This window comes from Podarcis melisellensis (genome assembly GCF_964234715.1).
Source record: "Podarcis melisellensis genome assembly, chromosome: 1".
NCBI lineage: Eukaryota > Metazoa > Chordata > Lepidosauria > Squamata > Lacertidae > Podarcis > Podarcis melisellensis.
The window spans coordinates 32,957,393-32,977,935 of NC_138528.1; the positions used below are offsets into that span (position 1 = coordinate 32,957,393).

The 20,543-nt window shown below is 40.7% G+C and overlaps 1 long non-coding RNA gene across 1 annotated transcript in view; it reads right to left on the bottom strand.

The window, feature by feature from the left end:
- Positions 1-20,543, bottom strand: part of LOC309372832 — a 485,159-nt gene that overhangs the window by 411,632 nt on the left and 52,984 nt on the right. The gene's annotated exons all lie outside the window — the stretch shown is intronic.

Here is a 20,543-nt window from a genome sequence, read left to right on the forward strand (position 1 = left end):
CTAGTGACCTAAAAGATCATCTCATCCAACCCTCTTTTAGTATGGGAAAGCCACTACTGCAGCACCCCTGATTGGTTGCCATCCAGCCTCTGCTATAAGAGCTCTAAAGAGAATTATGGAAACATTTTTCAAAAGTGTCATGATCAATACTACTGCTATGGTAATGAGCACTAACAGCAAGTGTGTTGTTGTAGGGAAAGTGTTGGTTATTGTGGACTAGGCAAATCTTGGTTAAAGGCCTGTCTTACCCACAAAGCTTAGTGTGGTGCTCTTCAATAGGGTTGCCATACTTCCAGAATTACCCAGACATATCCGGAATACTGCAGTCGGAAATAGTGCCCGGGTGGAAATCACAAAAAAGTGTCTGGGGAAATCCGGATGTATGGCAACTCATGTTGGCAGTGCCATTTTTGGCAATTTCCCCTCATAATAGCTCAAAAGCTTCATATTTTTTTTTGCAAATTTGCCAGAAAAGCTGAACAGCTTTTTCTGTCTGGATTTTCACTGTTTGACAAGCCTACTCATGAACAATTCTCTAGTTTCTTAGCCTAATTGAGCTGATGGGTTTATTGGAGGAATACAAATACTTCATCATTACAAACTTTTATTATCTGCCTTGTAAGGTTAAACGTTACATGGCCAATAGAACTTCAAAGAAAATGGGATAGTAATTCATCATGGAATCACTCTTCACTGAAGAATTTACACAGAAGTAGACCTACAGCTTAGTTTTCCTAATTTATCACCTGCACATTGGTAAACAACGTCCCCGCATTTATACCTACTTGCAGATGCCTTTTTATTTAGTTATCATTCTGTAACAAAAATATCTTAAGAAACCCAACTGAATTCTACAAATAGGGTGCTTTTTTAACCCCAGGCAATGCTAATATTGGGGGAAGGGCATTTTTTAAAAGCAAAAATCAAGCAAGGGAAGTAGATAGCTTCTGATAGAATACATATGGTTTTGTTTTAGAATATTTTAGCACCTCAGACACATGCAAGTTGGTTTGGGGTAGAAAAATACCACACCTGTATATGTCAGTTTCATACTACCCCATGTCAATTTCACTACATTAGAAGTTGGAGGGCGTAGGAAAATACTGAATAAAACTGGCTGTGTCTAATTGAAAGAGGCTAAAGTTAGGCATAGGGACTAAGTACTCTACAACTTTACCTGGGATTTCATAAAGGTAACAAAGTAACCAAACATTTACAGACAATACAAAGACATTTGGAAACAATCATAATTTATTTGTATGCCACCTTTCCATAGTTAAAGTTACAAACTGCAAAGGTAGTCCTAAACAATAAATTGAACACATCAAAAAGTACATAACTGTAATTGAACTATTTCCACATAAAGTGTTATAAGAACTTCAAACATTGCATAGCTAAACTGTGAAATTTGTTTCCACAAGATCTAGTGATGGTCATCAGCTTAGGCATGAGGCAGAGCATCTTCTCAGCGCTTCTCCCAGACTCCAGAACCTGGGGAAGCTAGTCTGGCTCCTTCCTTGCTTTCCTTCCTACAGGATTTTGTAAACAGTGCTTCAAATGAGTGGGCTGGTAGTGTTCTGTTTTTATTGTAATTATTATATTTTAAACATATTTTATATGTATACATAGTTTTCATTCTATCAGTGTTTCATTGTTTTTTCATGATTGTTTCTATGTTTTTAGCAATTCTTGTTTTTATCTGTAATAATAGGGAATTGGGGGGGAATCAATGGAAGGTAAGGCTATCGTATTCATCATTGGCAGAATCTGGGGCAGCAGCATGCTATAGAACAGCAACAGGAAAGGGCTAGTACTGTAACGTTCTCTTTCTGTAAAAAGAGACCTTGTTGCCACTATTCAGCAGGCCCTTGTAACCTCTCAGTTTGACTGCTGTAATAATAGACAGGGCTGCCCGTGAAACTTCAGTTGATCAAAGATGCTGAAGTCAGAATGAAAGATGGATGTTAACTTCCAAGAGCCAATACTGGTTAGCAGTTTGTTTCCTGGCTAATTTAAAGACCCTGATTTTTATCCTTAAACTCTTATCTGAATGTGGTGCACTTGTGAATGGTATGGGCGTGTGAATCTGTGTGTTTGTGTGTGTGCTTCACTTTGGGATTGGGCCCTAGCCATTGCTGGTAAGTAGACCCATCATGCATCTCACAGGGCAGGTTGGGGTGATGCGAACTCTGCTTTGAAGCCCACATCAAGAATACCCAAGAGAGTACCTTTTCCCACATGTACCACACCAACCACGGAGATTCTGTCACTCCTCTCTGCTGCAAAGTGCTACCTTTGGAGGCTAGATTGCATTCGGCAATTTTTATTCTTGTCTATAAAAATATTCACATACCACTATATTGTAAAAAGTTGTTTACAATAACACATGAAGTATACGTGGTTGCTATGCAATGTTTATGGAACCATTACAGCTTGAGATTTGCTTAGCCCACTTAGTGCTATTAGGACTAAGGGGGCTTTTAACTTCCAAGTTGGACAGAGATTAGTTTAGTTTGTATTATTTTTCCTATTGTCAAGGTGATGCTGTTGGTTGCAGCCTTTCTCAACCTTGGGTCCCCAGATGTTTTTAGCCTACAACTCCCATCGTCCCTGTGAGCTAGGGATCATGGGAGTTGTAGGCCAAAAACATTGGGGGACCCAAGGTTGAGAAAGGCTAGTGCATCTTTTCTTGGATTTTAAAAATACAGTTGGCAGTTTTATGTGGCAGTTTAATGTTGCTTGCTGCTTTGGGAATTAATTTGAGTCGCAAAGCAGATTTATAAGCCCTTAAATACTAAACAGAGAAATAATAAACAGAATAAATACTAAACAGAGAAAAGGCATATAAACAATGATGATCAGAAATTGATAGAAAATAACTGTACTGCAAGCAAGGCCAGGTCTTTGTAATAATTCAGACAGTGTATAAGATGATACTGCAAAATCACTGATAACTTAATGGGAAGCCGATTAACCTGTTTTATAAATTAACTTATTCATGAGTGTATAAATTCAAACAACATATATCACACCTGACAACCATTTCTATAGTAAAGCCACAAAGTGTTTTGCACCTAGAATGGTATAATCTAATCAGACCTGCAGACCTCTTCCACTCCCATTTTCAGACTATTCAACACTACAGACTCTGATACTTTTTCTGATAGTACCTATAAACAGGTCTCTTCCTAGAAGCATCTCTCTGAACTAGAGTGAATTAAAAAGTTATTCACTCTGGACACAAGAGCATCCTCTGTTTGAATCTACACAAGTGAGTCAGTGCTTGTAGGGGGGAAAAGGGGGGGGAGGAAGGGAGAGAAAAGGATAATTACTTATTCCCTCTTCAAGTGGGAATAACGCTTTGATGCCTGAAAAAGGAAGGGGTAGTTCTGATCTCTGAAAGAGAATAGCAAGAACGCTGTAGAATTTCACATCTTGAACTACAAGACTACAGAACATTTCACAGAGAAGTCAGATGTTTCTGATGTACAGTAGTTACCTGGTACGGACAGTTTAAAAGACCATTCATTCCCTGTTCCTGTTCGGTCATGATGCCACTATTTACAATAGCTCTGGTTCATGTTAACAAAACTCTGTAATATTGCACAACCACCTAAAATTAACAGATACTTTATAAAAGCCATTCCATGAGAACCACCCTTTTCCTGCCTGAAAAAGAAGACTCGATGCTATGCTCAGATACAGGCAATGTAACACATTAGTTGGTCTTCTATTATTGTCTAATTCTGGAATGTCTGCTTTTGCTGCAAGTTGTTCTGCGAAAGGAGCGATTCATCTCTAGGAGGCTAATTTCTTATAGCCAAGTGCAGGATTTTAATAAACAAACCAAAAAGTGAAGTGCCTTTTTGAACAGCCCTCACATCAGCAGGAAATATGAGTGGTTCGGGAAGCTTGAACTGTTCACTATTCTTTCCAACATTGTTTAGAACAGTAATAGATTTTTTTTGTTTTACCCTTAATAAATCATAAGTGATCTCTTTGTTTGGTTTTAATTATGGAATTGCGCTACCACTGAGGAGTTTTCACTCTTAAACACTAAGCAAATAATCTGGCATAAAAACTAAAGAGGAAAGCAGGTTGGCAATCATTTTGAAAGAGAGTTTGTTAAGAAGCACTTGCAAATTATCAGCTTGCGCCTGATGGTCAGGCAGACCAACAGCTGTGCAGGAAGACCACATCCTAGAACATGAAAAGTGTTGGACATCACTAAACCAGAACTCTGGCAAAGGGGCTAAGATGCCATCATTTGCTGCCATGGTAGCTTGCTGGGGGAGATTGACCTTTGCTGCGCTATTGCTGGCCAGAAGATGGTGATGTTACCAGCTCCAAAGGAATCAGATAATAAAAAGGAACCAATAGGATTGTACTATTTAACCAGCAGACTCTGGTTTTGTGCCCTAACCTGCTCAACTTCCGGCTGGGTTGCTAGATGGTAACTTCAGACGTGGAATTTTCATGAACAATATTCCATACCAGCTCAAGAATTCACACAGCCTTTGTGCCAGGAATAAATTCCCTGTCTTTTATGAAGACTCTTCTTCAGCGGTTATAAGAAGAAGACATGTAGTGGTCACCATTAAACTTAATGTGTAGCCAGAATCGGCCTACCCATGAGGCAGGGTGAAGTGTGTGTGGCATTATAGCTCATCAGGAGCCAGTGTGGTGTAGTGGTTAAGAGCAGTAGACTCGTAATCTGGTGAACTGGGTTCACTTCCCTGCTCCTCCACATGCAGCTGCTGGGTGACCTTGGGCTAGTCACACTTCTCTGAAGTCTCTCAGCCCCACTCACCCCACAGAGTGTTTGTTATGGGGGAGGAAGGGAAAGGAGATTGTTAGCCGCTTTGAGACTCCTTAAGGGGAGTGAAAGGCAGGATATCAAATCCAAACTCTTCTTTTTCTCTTCTTAATGTTTGATGTTTTACTGTGCTTTTAATATTCGGATGGGAGCCGCCCAGAGTGACTAGGGAAAACCCAGCAAGATGCGTGGGGTATAAGTTGTTATTGTTATTATATCTGATTGGCCAACATAAGAACTGGATGCTGGACCAGTTGGGCTGATCCAATGGTGCTCATGTTCTTATGCCATTTTGTTGTTTGAGGAGCCAATGAAAGCTACACTGTTGAACCTGATCCCTTACATTGCAGGTCATTTCCAGAAACAGTATTGCAACTGGGAAATAAAATTCACCTTCATGCTTTATAAAGGCAAAATTATCCTTTTCTAGCAAGAGCTGGCCCAAGAGTCGTTAGCAAAACTACTTGTTTGCAGAAAGAAAAGAAAAGAAGAAGTCTTTTATCTCTCTCCAGTGCAACAACTAAGCAGAATATTTGAATGTTGCTTCTCAATACTGTTTTCAGGGCTGCCCGAGTTTTACTCCTCAGATAGATAGATGTGGGTTTGGCATAAAATAATTAGCAAGGGAAAAAGAGCCAGAGTTAGGTAATCACCTTTGTAAATCTTCAAATGAAACAGCGCTTTGTCATGAACAAAACACTTAGAGCTACAATGAAGAGAACAGGCTTTGTTTAAAACCTATTATTTAGAAATCATCTAATTTTTAAAGGTTAATTAGTGTAATTTACCCATCTCGGATTATTGAAAAGGTCTGTATGTGAACAACAAACATCAGCATTCAGTCCGTTTCGCGTCCCCCCTCCCCCCCGGTGATTCATCCACATCTGTTTTGCTTTTTATGATCACCTAATTGAGGCACGGATTTCTGTCCAATACAGATGGTCTACTGTTGATAACTATTTGCATGCCGTTTATACTATTATTGTACTGATTTTTATTCATTGCCAAACCGCGAGGAACACAACAATGGGACGAACAATTCATTTGGCTGGGAGATTAAAATAGATTTGTGCAGAAAATTCACAATGAAGACAAGTAAATTATTTATCAATATATTTGCCTACCAATTGTTCCTCTTCTTTACAGTCTATTTACCCCGTTCCACAATGTGCCCCTGTTATTTGGGAATCTTCAACTAGCAGCCAGGCTAAATCAGCTGCTACAAACCCATTTCTGTTGAAAATGAGAATTATACCCTTCTCTGCGCATGTAGGCAACAATGGGCAAGATCTGGGCTCTGGTGAGGTCAAGTGCTTTGTCATTCATTTCAGGATTTCACCGTGACTCCAGAGCTCAGATGACTTGGAATCAGGTCTTCCTGTCCCCCACAACTGTTAGTGATGCCCCTGTTATCCCAGAAAACTACAGAGGAGGTTGTGATTTCCCTCCCCACCCCCCGGTCTCCATTCAGGGCCTTTTGATCCCCCCTCCCCGAGTCTGAATCTCTGCACCATGCTCCTCTTTGACAAGCTGCCTGGCTGAGGGAGGCAGTCTGGTCTCCAGATCTGCATTGCTTTGTTTTCTCAGGCTGTCTATTCCTGATCTGTCTGTGTTCAGTGCTTGAAGGAAGGAAGGAGAGGCATGGAGCAGAGAGGGCTCATCACCTTATCTTCTGTTAATGCCCCCAAACTGTAATTATTATTATTTTAAAAAGCTGCTGTGGGAAATGATTTAAGATTGGGAGGAATTCTGAGTGAGTCTTGTAGGTTTCGTTCAGGCCTTTTCCCAGCATACTTCAAGCATTGTTTGAACCCAGCGTTAAGAAATGATCATAAGGATCAGCTGCACAGCCAGTGGGCACGATCCAGAGTATTTCCTTCTCTAAATTGAAGTGTTTCTTTCCTTTACTGGGATGCTGGATGGGAGATGATACTTACCAAATTCCCTTCCATCTGCAACACCTCTCACACTCTTCCAGAGGGTCTCCCATGGGTGCTAGGAGCTCCAGGGAGAAGGAGAAGTCAGCGGAAATTGCACCCCACTTTCCTTTACTGGCAGTAACCCATCAGCAGAATTCCAGTCATGGTTCCAACCCCTTGTGTCTGGTCCATTTGGAGGCAGATGTGAACCAGGCTCCCCAACTACATCAATGTGCTCCTTCAAGCCTCTCTGAACTGCCTGGAGATGCAGATAGGAATGTAGCTGCCTAATTGTGCATGACTAGAATTGTATTGGGGTTTCTCTCTTGATAATCCTTACCACCATTCCCCAATCCATCTACTGACATGGAGTAGTATGGACACACTGATGTCTAAGCAGATGTCTGAGCAAGCATCGCACTGTCACCACCAGCATCTCCATACAGGTATTTAGCTGAAACGTGCACAGACATTATATGTCAAGGTCTCTGTTCTTTTTTATTTTTATTTTTTATTTTTTATTATTAAAATAATTAAACATTAATACATACGAATATACAAACATACATTTCATTAAATTCTTAAAAATATTCATACATACCCACACTCAGTCCCACAGATACTTCCTTTTCCCACCACCATCCCTCACCCCTCACCTCACCCTTGTGTTAGACTTCCAATCTACTCAATTGCAATTTCTTTCCACTTCTATTACTTTCTTTCACACACTTTTAAACCAATTTTCTACTTCTTTTTCTGTTACCCATTGTTATCCATCTTATTTAGTATTTCAGTATTTATAACGGAACTTGTTTATTCTAATAGGAGTTCTGATTTTTCAATATGGTTTTGCAAGTATCCTTTAAACACCTTCCACTCCCTGTCTATCTTTTCTTTTGAGATCCTTCCAATTTCTCCCATTGTTTTGGATATATTGTAATACTCCAATAATTTGGCAAGCCACTCTGTTTTTGTCGGTATAATACCACTTTTCCAGTTTTTCACAATCAATAGCCTTGCAGCTACTGTTGCGTATACCGGTAAATAGACTTCCTGGTGCTATTCCCAATAGGAAACCTTCTGATGTTTTCCTAAATGAATATCTGAACATTTTTTTTCATTTCATTGTATATTGTTTCCCAAAATTGTTTGATGTTTAAACAAGGTCTCTGTTCAAGCCTCATCCCTTTCCCATACCTAAAGGATTTCTCCCCTTCATATAGAGGAAGTAGAAGCAATTCTTCCATAGTACAGCAGAACTTGATTGATAAAGTTATGGTCAGAGCAAAGCAGCAGTCTGGCTTCCCTTCTCTACTCAATCATTTCTTAGTAACTATTAGGTAAAGGTAAAGAGACCCTAACCATTAGGTCCAGTTGTGACCGACTCTGGGGGTGCGGCGTTCATCTCGCTTTATTGGCCAAGGGAGCCGGTGTACAACTTCCGGGTCATGTGGCCAGCATGACTAAGCCGCTTCTGGCGAACCAGAGCAGCCCATGGAAACGTTGTTTACCTTCCCGCCGGAGCGGTACCTATTTATCTACTTGCACTTTGACATGCTTTCAAACTGCTAGGTTGGCAGGAGCAGGGACTGAGCAACGGGAGCTCACCCCATTGCGGGGATTCGAACCGCTGACGTTCTGATCGGCAAGTCCTAGGCTCTGTGGTTTAACCCACAGACTAGCTTTTACTAGCATGCAAATTTCAAAACAATGTCGAGACCAGAACTAGCCAGTCTCTCAAACACATTATTCTTCACAGCTGAACATTATCAGATGAGAGTATAGGTGTTGCCAAATTTCAAAAATTGCTTCATTCATGCAGTAAGCTAAATATTACTGCATTTGTATAGTGCCTGCTGCCTCTGTCTGACTCATGAAGCAGAGTCTGGTTTTTTTTGTTTGTTTTTTTGGTCAAAATGTGCAACAGATTTGCCCAGCTCATGAAACAAACTGTATAAATTGAACAAATTCTCTTTCTAATTCATGAAATCAATAATGTCTTTGCATAATTCATGAAATAAGCAAAGCCTCTCATGAACCTGGCAGAAGCTTTTCATCATTTCATGACTTTGGCAAAAGCAAAGGCTTATTGCCACCCCCTCCCCTTTAGAGTTTATGCAGTTGCTTAAAATTAGGCGAAGCTGTAGCTTAATTCATTGTTCAGGGGAAATTGTTCATAAATGAGCCACTATTTCAATGAGTCAAAGACCAGAACATTTCCATAACTTAAACATTAATGTATAGTCCTTAAATATAACAATATGATAAATAAATAAGCGTATGTATTTATTTTACAGAATTTATATCAGGCCATCCCAGAACATTGTTCTGTTGTCAGCCCACAAATATAGAAAAATACAATACAATTTAAAATATTATTAAAAAGACAGTTTCCAACAGGAAAAGATCCAAACCTAAATTGACATATAACTAAAAATAAACTGTATACAAGCAGCGGGGAAAAAGTTCATATTTTAAAAGCTAGTGAGAACTGAAAATCCCACAACTTCACATAATGCTGAAAAGATTTATGAAAAAGGTGCCAAATGGGGTGCCACCACCAAGAAGGCTCTTTTTTCCAGCAGCCACCTGCTTACTGGGGGCACTCACAGAAGGGGGCCGGTGGAAAATTCTAAAGTTCAGGTAAGCATATGACCTTCACTGTATGAAAGCTCAAGCATATGATCTTTCATGGCAGGAAAAGAATAAGAAGGAGCCAGCTGCTGGAGACATGCTGCACTCAGCTCCAGAGGCGTAGCTTGAGGGGCGCTGTGGGTGCCGTGGCCCTGGACACAATGTTGAGAGGGGGCGCAAATAGGCGTCCCCCACAGCAGGCTTCTTCATCAAAGCCTGGCTCCAGGTCAGAAGGAGCTGCGCCTTGGTTGTGGCGCTTGTGCCTGGTGCAATTCTGCCCCCGGGTCAGGCCTAACCCAGGGGAGGAGAATAAGCAAGTTCTCCTTGGCTGTGTGGTGCATCGCACCTGGCCCGGCCTGGTGGCAGAGAGCACCCCAACTTGGCCGCAGTGAGGCATGACCCTGCAGCGGAGAGCAGGAGGAGAGTGGGCAGCAGCTTCCCTGCCCCTCTCCCACCCTGAACTGTGCTGTGTGGGAGGGCGGACTCTGTGCCCCACCCCGGGCAGCGTGGCCATATACTCTGCCGCTGCTTGGCTCCACTCTTCAGCTACATGCTCCTGGCTCCTACCCCCAAAATATAGGGGGAATCAAATGGGCTTGGCCCCTAGTAATAACTTAATAATAATTTATTATTTATACCGCGCCCATCTGGCTGACTTTCCCCAGGCACTCTGGGCGGCTCCCAATCAAGTATGAAAACAATACAGTGTTAAATATTAAAAACTTCCCAGAACAGGGCTGCCTTCAGATGTCTTTTAAAAATAGGATAGCTACTTATTTCCTTCACATCTGAAGGGAGATGTTCCACAGGGTGGGCGCCACTACCAAGAAGGCCCTCTGTCTGGCTCCCTGTAACCTTACTTCTCGCAATGAGGGGCCGACGCCCCTGTTCTGGACTGTTTCAACAGTTCAAAGTCTAAAGGGGTATTATTAAACGAATTTATATGCTGCCCTTCACCTACAGGTATATATATTCACAGGAAGACAAAATCGTGATTATAAACTTATGAGCTCATCTTTCTGAGAGGCGTCTTTTGTGATCAGGGAGACACCTGAAAGGTTGCTGGAAGACTGGCTCCTCCTCTTACTTCTTTTCTCCAAGAGCAAAATCTGTGAGTCATGGTTGAGTTACTGCCATGTCCTTAGACACCACAGCTGAGGTGCAAAGAGCTACTTAGGCCGAGCCAAGGGTCTTGTGCTTTTTGTTCCTTAATTCCTTTTTGCACTGAAGAGCTGAATCACCCTTCCTCGATGCCATATCACAATCTGTTTTAATTTCAAGAGCACACTGACATTGTATCTATGTCTGTCTGTTTGTCTGCAGTAGCCTCAGAGGAAGTTATGGAGCCAGGGTTGGCACCAACAGCTGGAATCCCCAGGTAGAGCCAGAGGGTCTGCTGCTGGGACAGCTGAGAATAGAATCTATAGATTGATGCAAATGCACACACACACACACACACTCCTAAGGCAAGCCAGGGATGCCAGAGGAGGTAACTTCCTCTTTCTTTCGAAAAAAGTTCACACAGTTACTAAAGGCTAAAGGCCTTGATTTGCATTCAAACAGTATTTTCTTTGGCAGCTGCCATAGCTCCATATCTCATGTTTCTATTCACACTAACAAATTTTTGAGGCAGTATTGCTATGTGCCCTGAAGGTTTATAGCGATACAAGAGCATATGCTCTGCCCAGGTCCTATTTGCTTGGGCTGGCACCATTCCTGAGAAAATAGTATATAGCATTGTTCATTTGCTTATTTCAGTAACATCATCACTGCTATGTCACTGAAGTGTATTGTTACTGAATTGCTTTGTGATGTTTTCCTTTTGAATGTAGTATGGTTTGGGGTTTTTTTGTATTATTTATTTCTGTTTTGAATGAACTGTGTTTTGATGTAGTTGCTGTGAGCACAAACTTTCTTGTGGAAAGGTGGCATGCAAATCTTCAATCAATCAATCAATCAATCAATCAATTAAATAAATAGGTCATATTTATCCCACAAGCAGAAAATCCACACACACTATTTATGTCAGTAAATTAAATTCTGATTCATGGTCACTTTTTTATGAGACTGAGGCTACTGAAATCCTTCATATACTTACCTGCAAGAAAGGCCCCCTAAACTCGTGGGATTTACTTCTGCCGTTTACTTGCATAGGATAGGGCTGCACAATCCCTGTAACAAGGTACTTTCTCTACTTTTAAAAATCTAACAAACAAGTATCAGATTCCAGCCTCCCACTCCTTGCCCCACGAAGTTCATAATTACTGTTTAAATAATGGGCCCTCCCAAAGGAGGCTGCATGAATGGTTCAAGTCACAATGCCCAAGTATATTTTCAGAGCTTCAAGAGCTGTCAGTGTGACACCAAATCGTCTTTGCAACTTCATTAGGCCAGAATTAAATACTTACTTTTGGGGAAAAATATCGGAAAAGAAACTCCATCCTTTGTCAAATATTCTTTTGTTATCCTAGACTTCGCTACATTTGCAACATGTCAAAACGGGTACTTTCCTCGGCCATTTAAGAACCAAGAGTGGCTACTCATTGTTAAATGGCTCGTTTCCGCTAGCCTGTGACAAAACAGCTAGCTGGCTAGTCAGCCTCAGTCAGTGTCTATTTATGGCAAAATGTCAAAAAAGAATGTCCTGCATTTGTGGCTCAACAATAATGAACATGGTTAAATCTGAAAATTCACAAAAGGAAGTGAACAGCTTTTTACATTCTGAAGAACATTAGATTCTGGTGTCCTTTTTGTTCCAATTGTTGTGGCTTAACACTATGAAAAGACCACCTGTTGGGCTGCCATTTTGTGATTGTATTAAATGCAGTGATTGCATAAAAGAACACTTTCCAAAATAACCTAGTATTATTATTCACTTATTTCACAGTAAATGTGCATTCAAGACCTGCCATAAAGTCCCCCTCCTTCATTGAAGTTTCAAGATGGATGTGCTCACTAAATGCACACTTACTGCAGATGTATGATGTTATAGTCCCAGACATGATACTTAGAAATGAGCTCATATAAACCTGATGAGACAATTAAGCCTCCTGTAACATAAAGCTAAACTTCTGTAAACAGTGAGCAAGAACCAGTGATGAAATGTTTCCAGACTCATTGATGAATTCTAATTTGGGTAATAAAGGTACAATTACGTGACAATATATAGGTTTTGTGTCTTGTTAAAAAAACCCAACAACCACCAGGGATATTAATGCTGTTCTTATTAGCAGGACATCATCGACTGCCCTGAAAAATAGCTGTCTAATTATCTGCAATATGCACCTATCAAAATCAACAGGAGTTTTACATGGGCTCTGTAAAGCCTCAGACTTTCAAAATTACAAAAATCCAGTTGAAGTCTATACAATCTACTCAAACTATCACAAGTAAAACAGATCCTGACCATGCACACTTCAACCAAAAGTTTGCTTTTTAATCTGTTTTCCCTTTGCTTATGCAGACTGCTGTTAGGGAAGGGAGCTTCAAAGCTGAAGACCACAACAAAAATTACTTTGGTCTGAGCCTCTGCAGGTTTAACTTTGCAACCGTATGCAAGGGCTGACTATGTGATCCTAAAGAACATGGGGATTCTTTCTTTATCACCCATATCACCGATTCCACAGCTGGTGTAAATAATCACCCTACTTTTGATTCTCTGCAGAGGATGTTTGGATCCATAGCAAACAGAATTCTGGCCTCAAAACATTTGCTGATATTACATGTGTTTCAGTGTGAAGTAAATTTTACAAATGTTTGGCAGATCATATTGTTGTACACCAGCAATCTCTTGTACCAATATGGCCTGTACCTCAGCAGTAGGGCACATGCTATACATGCAGAAGGTTCCAGGCTCAGTCTCCAGCTTCAGCAGTCACACCCTCCAACACTTTGAAGCCAAAGTTCAGGACGCCATCTTCCCAAATGCCATTTTCCCATTTTTTATTGTGAGAGCTTGGCGGCCAATTCGGTTGTGGTGATCTCATGCGATTTCGTGCTGTGGTTCCTCCCCAAAAGATCTTTTTTTTTAATATAATTTTTTATTAGGTTTTTTTTTAACATATCATTTTCAACAGTAATTAAACATACTTTTACATCTTATTCAAATTTTTGACTTCCCTCAACCCTGTCTGAACATTTTCCAATCTAATCTCTCAGTATGCATTTCTTATTGTTACATTTCAAACTCATAACCAATATCTCTATCTCTTTCTACTTTGTAACACTTCGTATATGTCTCCTTACAGAACTTCTTGTAGTCTAGCATAATTTGTTGATTACAGTTGCTCTTCAAATAATTCATATACTTCTTCCAGTCTTCTGTAAATCTCTGGTCTCGCAGGTTTCGAACCCTTCCTGTCATTTTGTCTGATTCTGCATAGTCCATTAATTTCATCTGCCATTCTTCTTTCATCAGAATTTCTTCTTGTTTCCATTTCTGGGCTAACAATACTCTTGCCATCCCCAAAAGTTCTTTTTTCAGGCATGGCACCCCAAAACATGAATTTTGGGGATCTGCACAAGTTTGTTGTCCCCAAAAGCATTTTTTTCCACCAGGAAAAAATGACGCTGTGAAGTTGTGCAAGAACATAGCAACTCAAACGACTGCCATGCTCCTGCAAAAAAGAAAAAAAAAAGGGACAGATTTCCTGTTTTTTTCTGGGACATTTGCAGGGGTATGCAGAAAGTAGGGTAGCAGAAGCCAATAATTTGATTCATTGGATTGCAAGGTGTGTTGTTATCCAGCATGGCTTCCCTGCTTAGAAACAGACTCCAGGCACTTCTGGTATACTCATATGCAACAGCTTTAGGTAAGCACAGTGGTACCTTGGTTCTCGAACTTAGTCCGTTCTGAAAGTCTGTTTGACTCCCGAAACTGTTCGAAAACCAAGGCACGGCTTCCGATTGGCTGCAGAAGCTTCCTGCACTCAAGCACAAGTTGCGTCGGATGTTTGGCTTCCGAAAAACATTTGAAAACCAGAACACTTACTTCCAGGTTTTCAGCGCGCAGGAGCCGGTTTGTTCTGCAACTAAGCCATTCAAGAACCAAGGTACCACTGTATAGTAGACACACAGCTCACTCTATTACTCCTCAGCCTCCAGGCCCATGCTGGCTTCCTCCTCCCACTCACATCTACAGGAAGTTTCCTCTTCAAGTATTTTCCCTTGACCCAGGAACAAACTACCATATTTTTCGCTCCATAAGATGCGCTTTTTTTCTTCCTAAAAAGTAAAGGGAAATGTCTGTGCATCTTATGGAGCGAATGCGTGGTCCCTGGAGCCAAATTGCCCATGGGCAAAAAGCAGATCATGGGGGGGGGGGTTTGAAAGAGGGAAGTGGGTGTTGAAACAAAGCCGCTGATCGTTTGCCGATCGGGGAGAGAGATAAGGGACGCTAGAGTTAAAGGAGGCTGCCAGGGAGGGGGAGGTAAAGGGGGGAAACAGGAAGACTAAAGCTATAAGGACAGAAATTAGAAGAAAAGGAGGAGCAAAAAACTGCTCCAGCTAAGGAAAAGACACGACACTGAGGCAAACAAGAGGGGAGGGAGTGTTGAAAGGAAACAGCTGATCGGTGGGATCGGAAGAGAGATAAGGGACACTAGCGGGAGGGGAGAGGTAAAAGCCCATGGATCCTCAGGATTTTTACATTGGGTCACCCCAAATTCACCTCAATTTCACCATCAGCTCACATAGCATGCCCATGGCTACAGCCTGCACCAAAAAAACCATGCATCCACTGTTTCCTGAGGCCGCAATTGCGCAAAAACTTGGTTACAAAGCACGGATCCACATGGATCCTCATGATTTTTGCATTGGGTCACCCCAAATTCACCATCAGATCACATGTCTGTGGCCACAGCATGAACCACAAAAATAATACATCCAATGTTTCATTCAGAATATATTTTCTTGTTTTCCTATAAAAACTAGGTGCGTCTTATGGTCGGGTGCGTCTTATGGAGCGAAAAATACGGTATATTAACACGAGGGATCCATTGCCAGTCAGCATAGACAATATTAAGCTAAATGGCCCAATTGTCAGACTCAGTATTCGGCAGCATCTGCATTCCTAATACATTATATCAGCATCTATGAATATATATTTCTTTTACTGTTGAACAATCAAAACCAGCAAGTGATTGTTCCGGTTTCCGAACTTTTTCTTTGGAAGCCGAACATCGGATGGGGCTTCCACGGCTTCCAATTGGCTGTAGGAGCTTCCTGCAGCCAATCAGAAGCTGCGCTTTGTTTTCCAAACATTTTGGAAGTCAAATGGACCTCCGGAATGGATTCCGTTTGACTTCCAAGGTAAGACTGTACATGTTTCAAAGCAGCGGTGGCTAATTTGTGACCCCCAGATGTGCCTGGTCTTCATCTCCAATCATTGCAGACCACTGAGCATGCTGACTCGGGCTGATGGGATTTTGGAGTCCATCAGGACCACAGGTTATCTACCTCCCTTTTCAAGGAAACAGCAGCATCAGAAGTTGTGAATTTATATAAACAGAAACAAACACCTTGCCCCCGGCAGGGTGACCAATAGTCAGTGATAATGGAGAATGCAGAGCAACAGCATATTGAAGGCAGCACACTGGCTCTAGTGGGTCCCAAAAGTATTTCTTGAAATCCCAAAAGTATTTCTAGAAGCTAAGGTTAATCAAGGGCAGAGTAATCTTCATAATGCACAGTTGTTATTTGATATACTCAGCCCAGATGCACTGAGGTAGCATTTCAATTACAGAGTAGTTGCATTTTCCGCCAATGAGAAAAAACTATTCTTCCTCCAGGTGGCATATCCATTGCAATTGGAATTGCTGTATGGGACGTGTTTGAAGATGGGCATGCACGTTTAATGAAACCTTTGCTTTAATGTAATTTATTCGCAGATCGAATCCTATACACGGCTGCAATTCTATATTCCACTGAATTCTGGGCTCTGAGAGGCATTATGATGTGAGGCTGTCTAGAATGCTCCCTGTGGAGTTCTGAAGAACTCTGGTTTTGTTTGTACTTTTGTTAAAGCAGAACAAGGTAGGATTTTCTTTTTCTTTCTTTTTTTAAAAAAAGCTTAAATTAAACTTTTAACATAAAAAATACCATCTGATCTTTTAATTTAACAAACAAACCACCCTGAGCTCTTCAGGCAATATTTCCGACAGCTGCACTTCTTACTAAGCTAAGAGAACCAAGAGAACTATAGAGAACCTGGTCTGACATGGCGTGGGGGGTCTTGACATCATGCTTTAACTTGGGAGGGAGGAAAAGGCTCTACAATCACCCCAACTCCCCTTGTTATTCAGCCCCCACACAGCGTGATGCATGCCTCTAGAACACATGCTCTCCAGAGCAAGGTTATTCTTATAATCCTTTATGTATAGACTGAAAATTTTGTTTTTTTCTTCCCATACGTAGTTGTGGAATGGTGGCACAAAGACCAAAATGCAGTTTGAACAGATGTTCACCAGTAATCTGGAAAAGAGCCTTTAAATTCTATTCTGTATACCTGAAGGAGCATCTTCGCCCCCATTATTCAGTCTGGACAATGAGGTCCACCTCTCAGGGCCTTCTGGCGGTTCCCTCATTGCGAGAAGTGAGGTTATAGGGAAACAGGCAGAGGGCCTTCTCAGTAGTTGTGCCTGCCCTGTGGAATGCCCTCCCGTCAGATGTCAAAGAGATAACCAATCATATGACCTTCTGTAGACATCTGAGGGTAGCCCTGTACAGGGAGGTTTTTAATGTCTGAGTCTTTTGTGTTTCAACATTTTGTTGCAAGCCACCCAGAGTGGCTGGGACACCCCAGTCAGATGGGTGGCATTTAAATAAATCTTCTTCATCTTCATTCACACACACATTTCCTTACCACCAACATGTGAGTCTTTTAAGAGTTGACTGAGCAAAACAACAACATACACAATGAAATGGGACTTAGCAGAAACGTTTTTAGTCCTATGGATTTTAATGGGATTAGTGAAAAGAGTCCACCCCCACCCCCAATAAAACATAGCACATCTAATTCTATCTCCCTTGGAGATTTGTGCTTGTCAAAGAGCAGTCCACAATGTCTTGTGGCAGAGCACTTTTGAACCAAGGGGACTTTCAAAGGCAGATTGTGGCAGGGCATGGACTTTCACAGAAACATCTGAGGGGGAGGGAAGTAAAATACTCAAATGAACATTAAGAGAACTGGTCTACCATTTCTAGTAGATCTGTTGACTAAGCAGCAGTGAAGCCTGAGTACACCTGGCCTCTGAGAAACAGATACTCTATATCCCTCTACTCTTTCCAAGTGGGTGCACCTCCTGTTCATCTAGGGACAGTGCTTGCATCCATGTAGTGATGGGGGAGAAATTAGATGCAGTTAGCGTTTTAAAGCCAAATCTAACAAATTTGCAGTTTCTGAAACAATATGAGAACTGGAACACAGCCGTCCTTCAAAATTTGCACTTATCCAAATTTTGTAATGCAGTTCTTCAACCAGTTTTTACAAAAATACATATATGAGATATAACAGTGTGTAAAAATGAATATATTAGTGAAAATAACATGCAAAAATGCATTATATTAGGGGAAATGGCTTGCAAAAAAATGTACATTTGTCAAAACTGCACACAAAAATATGTTCATTTGGAGAAATTTGCAGTAATATGCTGAGGAATTTTCAGGATGATGAAAAAACACACCAACAGATTTCTGAAGACCTGAATTTAAAATTGGAAAAATGAGACATGTGAGAGGACCAAAGCTGACAGATCCTTCCATCCTTACTTCCACCCACAGCCAAAATTCATTAATCAATTAAAAGTTTTAGGGAGATTAACAGTGAAATATGATATGCCCTGTTGCCTCTGATTTTAGCCTAAGCTCTAGAACTGAGCTTGAAGGGACAGCAAAGTCATTCCCCACTTAAATATCTGGCAAAAGTTTCCCTAATCTGGCACCTACAAACATCAAGGAACTATTCTTTCATTTATTCATTTAATAAAATTTATACTCTGCTTGATTGTAACAAAAAACCCACAAATCAAATTTACAAAAAGGCAAAACAATGAAATCAAGAGAAAATCACAACCACACTTTAAAGAATACCAATGTTAAAATGCTAAAACAGATTACCTCAACTTTCTAAACATCTGAGTAGGCTCGTCTAAACAGGAATGTCTTTAGCAGGTGACAAAAAGCATACACTGAAGAATTTCAGTCATAATAAATTTAAATCTACATTATATCATGTGAGTGAGAAATGCATTGATACACACAAACACACAGCAAAATTTCTTGGCTTAATTTGAAAATGAAAGCATGATGGTGTTTGTAACCTTCAGCTATATCATTCTGCAAGATAACATGCTGAAAACAATGGGTTTTGTAAGCTAACCCAAATTTATTGGTGAGCATATTTCTACACAGGGACTCACAACGTATTTTACGTTAGAAGAAGAAAAGGTTTTCTTTACACTGTCTAACCTAGAGGGGGGAAAAGTGGTATACAATTGAGAAGTATACAATGCACCAGTATAAATTATGGGCTTATTGTTCATTGCAATGTAAAGGGTATGTGCGGTGCACTTAACTATTGTATTAGAGAATTACAGAAACCGAATCCACCAAGCAGAAATGGCTTATGTCTGAATAAAAAAATATGTATCTTTAAGAGAGATACAATGTGTTTGGAACCCCGAGGGTTAATGAGAGGTAAGCTGGTGAAGGGGGAGATGAGATGAAGGGAATAAAAGAAGCTGAATAGATGAAAGAACTGATTCAATGGGAGGTATTGTTGGTCACAGCTAGGTGTCCGAAACAAACAGAAAAATGGGAACTGCTTTAACATTGGAGGGAAATAATAAAAAAAAGAACTTATACCACATATTAAAAAGGGCGGGGAGGAGGAAATAAGTAATAAAAGGCTTTCAGGCTATTTCAGTAGAGCTCTCTCCCCTGCCACATATATATATATATAAGAGAAAGAAAGCAGATAAATTGAATTCCTCTCTAACAGCATCTCATACAGAAAGGTTCATTGTCCCCCTTTTCACATCAAGAATTTAATTTTGCATTCCCTTTCTCCATCTGGAGATATGTTCCCAGTTTCCTTACTCTAACTTCTATTATGCTTCCCCTACGGTGCCCTCTGTTTCAGATAGTCTGTATTGATGGATGTTAGTTCAAATTTAGTGAGGATAGCAGAGAAACATTATGCAGTCTGCTGCCTCTAATTTTCAGCTAAAGTCTTGAGCTGAGCTTGAAGAGACAGTAAAGGTTTTTCGTGTGTGTGTTTTTGTTACTGGCAAAACTTTGGCTGATTTACTTCCCCTTCCCTAGGCAATACTTTCACTCATATGCACATCTAAACATAGGTTATATCATGTGAGATGGAAGTGTGTTGATGGTAAACTATGGTTATTGTTATTTATTATATTTCTATACCGCCCTTCATCTGACGATCACAGGACGGTAAACTATTCCTTGGTAGGCTATCACCAACCAACCCCTAAATCAATCACTTATTTCTCACAACGTGTTCCTGGCAACCATATTTACTTGGAAGAAGTCCAAGTTTTATGTATGGTTAGAGAGGTTGTGCACCACTCCCAATCTCTGCTGAGCAGTAGCAAGATTCCAGGGGTGTTCCACGCACTCAGGGTTGTGTTTCATATGGTTAAGAGCGGTAGATTCATAATCTGGGGAACTGGGTTCGCGTCTCCGCTCCTTCACATGCACATGCAACTCTTCTTCTTCTTCTACACACACACACACACACACACACACACACACACACATATATATACACACACTATAACTCTCTCTCTCTCTCTCTCTCTCTCTCTAATTATATATATATAGTTTTCAGATTAAAATTTTACAGTCACATGTCTGTAAACAAGATTCCAAGGAATCTCTTGGACTTCCCTCCTACACTTTGTGGGTCCTATTGTTAATCATTTCCTCCTGCATCTTTTATAATAATCCAGATCTTTTATCTCTCCATTGTCTCCCGAATTCACCATTAAGCTACAAGCGATATTCCAATCCTACTAATGATTTTAACTGTTTACAATGGTCTTTAAGATAAGTTATAAACCCCCCCCCCAATCCTTATCAAAATTTTGGTCTCCCTGATTTCTGATTCTTCCAGTCACTTTAGCCATTTTGGCACAATCCATCCACTTGATCTG